At 40.4% G+C, this 8,147-nt stretch overlaps 1 long non-coding RNA gene and 1 pseudogene across 1 annotated transcript; one reads left to right on the top strand and one right to left on the bottom strand.

Moving 5' to 3' along the window:
* Positions 1-1,322: 1,322 nt before the first annotated feature.
* Positions 1,323-6,075, bottom strand: LOC144454323 (uncharacterized). The gene is made up of 3 exons (XR_013482707.1): positions 5,612-6,075; positions 5,101-5,161; positions 1,323-1,622 (listed from the first exon to the last, which is right to left on the bottom strand). It is a non-coding gene; the product is annotated as an uncharacterized LOC144454323 (long non-coding RNA).
* A 997-nt stretch (positions 6,076-7,072) lies between these two features.
* LOC110210998 (large ribosomal subunit protein uL24 pseudogene) lies at positions 7,073-7,450 on the top strand (annotated as a pseudogene).
* Positions 7,451-8,147: the final 697 nt, after the last annotated feature.

Below are 8,147 nucleotides of genomic sequence, written 5' to 3'. Positions count from 1 at the left end.
GACTCCAGACCAGTCATCTAACATCTCTCAGCTTTAATTTCTACATCAGTAAAAATGGGAATAATATTAGCACCTACTTTACAGTGCTGTTGTTAGGATCAGATGAAAATATATGTAAAGTACTTCACAAACCTTAAAGAACTATATAATAATGAACTATTCGAAGGGGAGAAGAAGAAAGATTCAGGAGGCTGTATCTCGGTAGCATTTGAGGGGTTGGGATTTGAGGAGATGGAAGTAAAGAAGGTGAGTGTGTTCTAGACATGGGGGACACCTTGTTCATGGAGGCAGGAAAGATGGAATATTGTACAGGCCAATTTGTAACAGAGGGTTTGTAAAGGGGGGCAACAGGACTATATGATATCAAAATTAGACCGGAAGGTAGGAGAAAACTTCCCCAATAATGAGGAGAGCTTTAAAATGCCAGGCTGAGGATTTGGATATTTTACCCTAGAGGTAACTAGGGAGCCATTTAAGATTTTTTAGTTAGGAGCAGTACATGGTAATATCTGTCTTAAGAACATCAACTTAGGGGCAGCTAGGTGGCACAGCAGATAGAGCACCAGCCCTGGATTCAGGAGGACCTGAGTTCAAATCCGGCCTCAGACATATAACACTTACTACCTGTGTGACCCTGGGCAAGTCACTTAACCCCACTGCCTAGCCAAAAAAACAAAAAACAAACAAACAAACAAAAGAACATCAACTTAGCAGCTGGGTAGAGGATGGATTGGAAAGAGGAGAAACTATAAGCTAGGAGACCACTAAGAAGCCACTGAAGATTGTCAAAGATGGCAAAAGGTGGGAATAGTCAATGTTGCAGGGGTTGTGGGAAAATAGGCACACACTATATATAGTTCATTGTTGGTGGGGCTATGAATCAGTACAACCATTTTGGGAAGCAATTTGGAATTATGCAAATAAGATGACTAAAGTACCCACAGCCTTTGACCCAGTGATTCCATTACTAGGCTTATACACCAAGAACGATATTGATAATAAGAACCAAAATACTGATAGCAATACTTATTGTAATAGCAAAGAATTGGAAACAAAGTAGATGCCCACTGATTAAAGAGTGATTAAACACATTGTGGTACGTAAACATAATGTAATATTGCTTTTCTATAAGAAATATGATGAATACAGAGACATGGAAAGACTTCCCAAGAACTGATATAGAGTGAAGTAAACAGAGCCAAGATAACAATACACACGACTACAGCAACATAAACAGAAAGAACAATCACATAAAATTCCAAAGTGAATGTTGCAAAATTACAAAGAAGGACAGTGGCTCTGAAGAAGAGACATGGGAGGTATACGGGTAGTTAAGCAATAACCATTTATTAAGCACCTACTATGTGCCGGCCATTGTGCTAAGCTTCAGCGAAATACAAAACCAACAAGCCAATCCCTTCCATCAAAGAGCTCACAATCTAACAGTGGAAGCCTCAGAGCCCAAGGGCATGACAAAGCCCTGAAGAGTACAGGCAGCAGAGAAAGGAAGGAGTGGCTGGCCTGGGCTTCCAGTCTGAGGGAGGAAGGGGGCTCCTGGGGCAAGGGATACTGACCAGATCTGAATTCCAGGGTTGATGTGATCTTGCAAGATAATGAGGTTCCTAAGGACATAATAAAGTATAGAATATTACACAGATTTTCAGATTTTAAAAAGTGCATTTTATTTTGATTATTTTCTCTTAAAATATTGTTATATGGGATGTTCTCTGGGAAGAAGAGGGGTACTGGAGAAAATTATGCTAATGTTAAAAAATGACATCAATAAAAACTTTTTTTTTAAAGAGGCCATTGTTGCAGTAGTACAGGCAAGAGGAGATAAGGGAGGGCTTGCATTCACACCTTACTGAGTAGAGAGAAGGGACAGATATGAGAAGTGTTGTGCAGGTCTAATCAACAAGTCTTAACAACTGATTGGCTATGGGGGTTCAGGGGAGGTAAAAAGAAAGGGAAGAGAGTCAAGGAAGACTGACAAAGCTGCAAACCTAGATGACTATGAGGATGCTTGTACTAATCAACAGAAATAGGAAAACTCTAGAAGATGGACAAGTTTTGGAGAAAATGTAATGTCACATTTTCAACAGCCTTATTTACTGCCCACCTCCATTGCCCTTTGGTGACTTGAGACAGCCAGGCAGCCTAGCAGAGACAATTTTGGATTTGGAGTTAGAAAGACCTGCATTCAAATCCCGCTCCAGGGGGCAGCTAGGTGTCGCAGTGGATAGAGCACTGACCTTGGAGTCAGGAGGACCCGAGTTCAAATCCAAACTCAGATACATAAAACTTACCAGCTGTGTGACCCTGGGCAAGTCACTTAACCCCCAATTACCTCACAAAATAAATAAATAAATAATCCTACCCCAGATAGTTAACTACCTATATATAATGTGGGACATGAAACTTAATCTCCCTATGTGCTTTATTTAGTTTCCTCATTTGTAAAATAGCGGGGGGGGGGGGGGGGAGGCAGTTTGTGAGGATCAACATGAGATAGCACATATCAAGAGCTTTATAAATGCTAGCTATGTACCTTGATTTCTTCTTCTGTCAAATAAGGATAATGATTATGCCTACCCTATTCATTTCTCTGGGGCCATTCTCTTCAATATCAGTAGTAACTGTGAACTGAATGGACCACGTGCCCTGGCCAGAGACTTAAGTTAGTGAAGATTTGAGCTTGAGACAAGAGTTCCCTTACTCAGTTTTAGCAATCTAAAGACGATCAGACAGACCAGCAATAGTGATTTCCTCAAGGGAGCATCGAGGCCTCTAGGGAGTTGTTACCACATGCTCATTACTCCTTACAGTTTGTATCCTAGGTATTCATTCACACTCCTTTGCATTCCATCTTGGAAGTATTTCTGTCCATTCCAGGAGTCTTCATGATTCTCACACCAGACTGGAACCTTCTGGGAGTCAGGGGCTATATATACTCCTCTGTGTCTCTTATAGAAAGTAATATAGCCACTATAAGACTCTATATACAAAGATGGCTCTGAGCCACATTGTTGGCTAAGAACCATGTTAAGAAAAATGGCAGGAGGGGCGGCTAGGTGGTGAAGTGGATAGAGAACCAGCCCTGGAGTTAGGAGGACCTGAGTTCAAATCTGGCCTCAGACACTTGATACTTACTAGTTGTGTGATGCTGGGCAAGTCACTTAACCCCAATTGCCTCACCAAAAAAAAGTGGCAGGAGGAAGCCCTGTTATTAGAATGGGGCAGAGGGACAAAAGGATTTTTCCAGCAAAATGGAAATTGGTCATTTTAAAATTTAAACATTTTACCAAGGAGAAAAAAAAAACCAAACCTCAACCCCCATTTGAAGAATAATGACAGATACAAGATGTTGTTCCTCTCTTTCCCCTTAATTAACAATTTCAAAATCAGACCTTCTGTTTCAATGGTATAGGGTGGTCCCTTCTCTATCGTAGATGGTCTGCACTTTCCCTGCAAGTTACATAGTCTCAGTTGCCAGGAAGCAATGAGCAGTTTTATTTACTTGCCCAGGATCACAAACCTGGAGACAGACAGACAGACAGATAGACAAAAAGATAGATATGTATATGTGTGTGTATTTGTGTGTATGGTTCTGGGACTCTATCCCCAAGTCTTCTTGACTCCTAGACCATCTCTCTATCCACTATGCTAGGAGGCATCTGATTAATGAATCTAGAACATGCAAAAAAAAACCCTGTTTTAGAAGTAATATAAAACATCCCCTTGTTCATAAGCATTTTTTCCTCACTCTGACCTCAGCAGCATTCTGATACACTCATCCCTTAACTCCCTACTATAGTTATCAGTGTTTGTGTTTTAGCTAACTAGATTGTAAACCCCAAGAAAGCAGTCTCGTCAGGTGTTCTCTTGTCTATACTTTCTAGTCCCTCAGAAGCTCTGAAAACAATGAATTCTTAAGGTTTGTCAAATGGAAATGAATTGTCCCTCAAATGTTCAAATTTATAACTTTGGTCACTTTCATTAATACAGAGAATTCTAGATGAGGAAATTCCACCTTTTCGAGACTTTCAGAACCTTTTCTTCTAGGACTATAGGCTTAGAGAACTGTCTATAACCACTGAGAGGTTAAAATGTGACTTGCCCAAGGACACACAACCAGGTAAAACTTGAAACCTGGGCTTTTCATCTTGAAGGCCAGATCTCTAGCCCCTCTTCCATACTGCCTTGAGAAAAATGTCTCTCTACTCACTTTGATTATATAAAACTATTGATCTGAAAGGTAGATTAATTTAGTATATTCTTTAAGAGTAAAGAGTTTTTCATTTTTGTCTTTGTAAGCTTAGAGTCCATAGAATGTCAAGCACATCTTAATAAAATGCCTGTTGATCTGAGGTAACATCTCACACCCATCATATTGGCTAATCTGACAGAAAAGGAAAAAAGACAAATCCTGGAGGGCATGTGGAAAAATAGGGACACAAATGTACTGTTGGTGGAGTTGTGAGCTATGAGCCATTCTGGAGAACAATGTGGAACTAATGCCCAAAGGACTACAAGACTGTGCATTCCCTTGGACCCAGCAATACCACTACTAGGTCTATATCCCAAAGAGATCAAAGAAAAGGGGAAAGGACCAATATGCCCTTTTTGTGGTGGCAAGGAATTGGAAATTGAAGGGATATTCATGAATTAGGGAATGGTTGAACAAGTGGTAGTATATGATTGTAATGGAATACCATTACACTATAAAAAATTACAAGCAAGATGGTTTCAGAAAAACCTGGGAAGACTTATAGGAGCTGATGCAAAGTGAGGTGAACAGAACCAGGAGAACATTGTACACAGTAACAGCAATATTGTAATGATGATCAACTGTGAAAGATTCAGCGTACTGATCAATACAATGACCCAAGACAATTCCAAAGGACCCATGATGAAAAATGCTATCTGCTTCCACAGAGAAATTAATTTCTGAGTACAGACTGAGATACATTTTTTTATTTTATTTTTATTGCCTTCCCCAACATACACACACACACACACACACACACACACACACACACACACACACAAACAAACAAACAACGTGGCTAATGTAGAAATATATTTTGCATGCCTTCATACCTATAATGAGTACTGTATTTCTTGTCTTCCCAATAAAAGGAGAGATGGAGAGAACTTGGAACTAGAAATAAAAATTAACAAAAATTTAACCAAAAAAATGCTTATTGTTTGACTGAAAGAATAAACTTAGAGTCAGGGACCCAAGCAAACTTGAATCAGCCTCCTATGCTTATTTCACAACTTGTAGGACTACAGGTTTAAAAAAAAGTCACATCACCCCATCCTCACATTCCACACTCAATACAGTTTCACTGGTGAAATGGAGAAAATAATATTCATACTACTGAGGACTTTTTTTTTCCTGGACCCTAAAATGTATGGGTTATCATTCTTAAGGTAGCACCACTCCCAAAGCCCATTGATTTGGAACCCTGTCCTCATTGATAGAAATGAATGCCCTGCCCTGTGTGTGGAGGGGGGAGGGGGTGAAGTTAGTGAGAGTGAGAGCTGGCCTCTCTCATTAGTTACATTAGTATATTGAAATGGCATTACTATATAGATGGGCACTCACGTGTTCATGAATCCTCAGGCACATCACATAATTGAGATAATGTATGCAAATGTGTTCTGGAAACTCTAAAGGGTTATTAAAATATAATTAGTGTTAATAATTATATGTCTCTATGTCATTTCCTCCCCCTCCCCAATATGGATAGAGTTTGAAAGAATGGCAGAGTGGCTTATGCTAAATTTAATAACAGTTATATGTAGGGCTAAAGTCACATAAGGTTACAGTCCATGATCTGTTCAGGAGGAAAAACAAGTCCTAAGGATGCCCAGCCCTTATCTTCTAACTGGAAGGTAAAAGAAGTTTCACAGGTAGGCAATGTGAAGGTAGACAGTGAAATCATAGCCAAGCACTATGCTAGGCACAGGGGATCAAAATTTAAAAGTGAGTGAGATAGTCTCTGCCTTTGAGGAGTTTCCACTCTACTAGAGGGATACAATAAATGTTCATGGGTAAACAAATACAGAATACATACCAAAAAATCACACAGTGATTGGTTGGAGGCCATTAAAGACTGGGGATATCAGGAAAGGTCTCTTGAAGGAGGTGGCTGAGCCTTCCTTGAAGGAATTCCAAGAGGCAGAGGTGAAGAAGGAAAGCATTCCAGGCATGAGGGGCAGCAAAGGCACAGAAATAGGAGATTGAATGTCATGTCATGGATATGGAACAGCAAACAGACATTTTTGGCTGGACGAGTTAGGTACAGATCAGCCTGGGTAGGCTGAGGCCAGATGGGGAAGGACTTTATGCCAAACAGAGAAGGTAGCTAGAACATTTATTAAGCACTTACTATGTGTCAGGCAAAGAACTATGACTTAATGTGCATTATTTAGGAATATCGATTCAGATGTACTCTTATTAGGGAATATCAGTTTGGTAACACTATCCAGGATAGTTTATAGAAAGGAGAGACTGGATATGGAGAGACCAAGGAAGAGACTACTGCAGTAGACAATACAAAAAGGTGTTGAGGGACTAGATTAGGGTAGCTGTCATTTAAGTAGAGAGAAGGACGGACTGGGAAAATGATCTAGGTAGAATCAAGTCAAGACTTGACACCAGATTGGTTTTGGGGTGTGAGATTGAAAAATTAAGGATGACTCCTGGATGAATGTTGGCATAGCATCCCCTCAACAATAAACCAGGGAAATTTAACAGCAGGGTGAATTTAAGGGATCATGAGTTCTGTGCTGATATGCCTGAGACAGACATCTAGATGAAGATATGGAACTGAATCTCAGGAGAGAAGTAAGGGCTGGGCATGTAAATTTGGGAGTCATCTGCATAAAAGTAATACATGAATCTGGAGAGGTTCTAGAATCTAGAACTCTGTATGTTGATGCATATGGGATGGGATATGAATGAGAAATTTGAAAAGGAGACTTAAGAAGTCATACAGGGAGGCTAGATTTCCAGTACCAGGTGGCACACGATGTCTTTTTTCAGGTGGTCTTGCTCACCAAAATGAAGTTCAATCCATTCGTGACCTCGGACCGAAGCAAAAACCGCAAGAGACACTTCAGTGTGCCCTCACACATCCAGCGCAAGATCACGTTGTGCCCGCTCTCCAAGGAGCTGAGGCAGAAGTACAACATCTGCTCAATGCCCATCTGGAAGGACGACGAGGTCCAGGTGGTTCGGACACACTACAAAGGTCAGCAAATTGGCATGGTAGTTCAGGTTTACAGAAAGAAATACATCATCTACATTGAGTGTGTGCAGAATGAAAAAGCTAAAGGCACAACTGTCCATGTGGGCATTCACCCTAGTAAGGTAGTTATCACCAGACTAAAACTGGATAAAGATCGCAAAACAATTCTTGAGCATAAAGCCAAATCCTGACAAGTCGGAAATAAGGGCAAATATAAAGAAGAAACCATCGAAAAGATGCAAGAATAAAATGGTCTGTTATATGATGGTAATTAAAAGTTACAATTAAAAAAAAGTCAGGCAGTAAGAGAGCATCTTCTAACCACCACCCCCACCCCGCCCCAAGGAAAGTATCCAGAAGAAGGGGGACAAGAAAGGTCAAGAAAGGATGAGGACCAGAAAAGGCCTATCTGCAGTATTTGACACTATTAATACTACTAGCACCCTTCTGCACACTCTTCTTCTGGGGGTTTCTATATGCTGCCCTGTTATCATTCTCTTACTACCTTCCTAAAAAAATTACTGGTAACCACGATGTTTCAATGACTGGCAGAGAGTTAAGCCACAAGGGGTTGAAAAGTGAGTGGGAGGTGAGAAAGTGGAATCTAGTAGAGATAGCTTTTTTTCCCTAAGAGTTTGACTGTGAAAGGGAAGAGAGACATGGTGATAGCTGAAGAATGGTAGGGTCCAGGGAAAGGGCTGTTTTGTTTTGGGTTGGTTTGTTTGTTTTTTTAAGCTGGGAGAGAGCTGGGCATGTTTGTCGTCAGCAGATAAAAAAGGTTGAAAATTAGGAAGAGAGAGGATATCTAGATGATCCAAATTGAAGACCCTTGGGCCAACAGGATCAGTTTTCCTCATCCGAAAAAATCAGAGGAGTGTCTATTATCAC

The sequence above is a fragment of the Phascolarctos cinereus genome, unplaced genomic scaffold, assembly GCF_003287225.1.
Source record: "Phascolarctos cinereus isolate Bilbo 61053 unplaced genomic scaffold, phaCin_HiC Scaffold_1;HRSCAF=81, whole genome shotgun sequence".
NCBI lineage: Eukaryota > Metazoa > Chordata > Mammalia > Diprotodontia > Phascolarctidae > Phascolarctos > Phascolarctos cinereus.
Note: the sequence above shows the minus strand (reverse complement) of the source record. Positions and strands in the feature narration are given on the sequence as shown.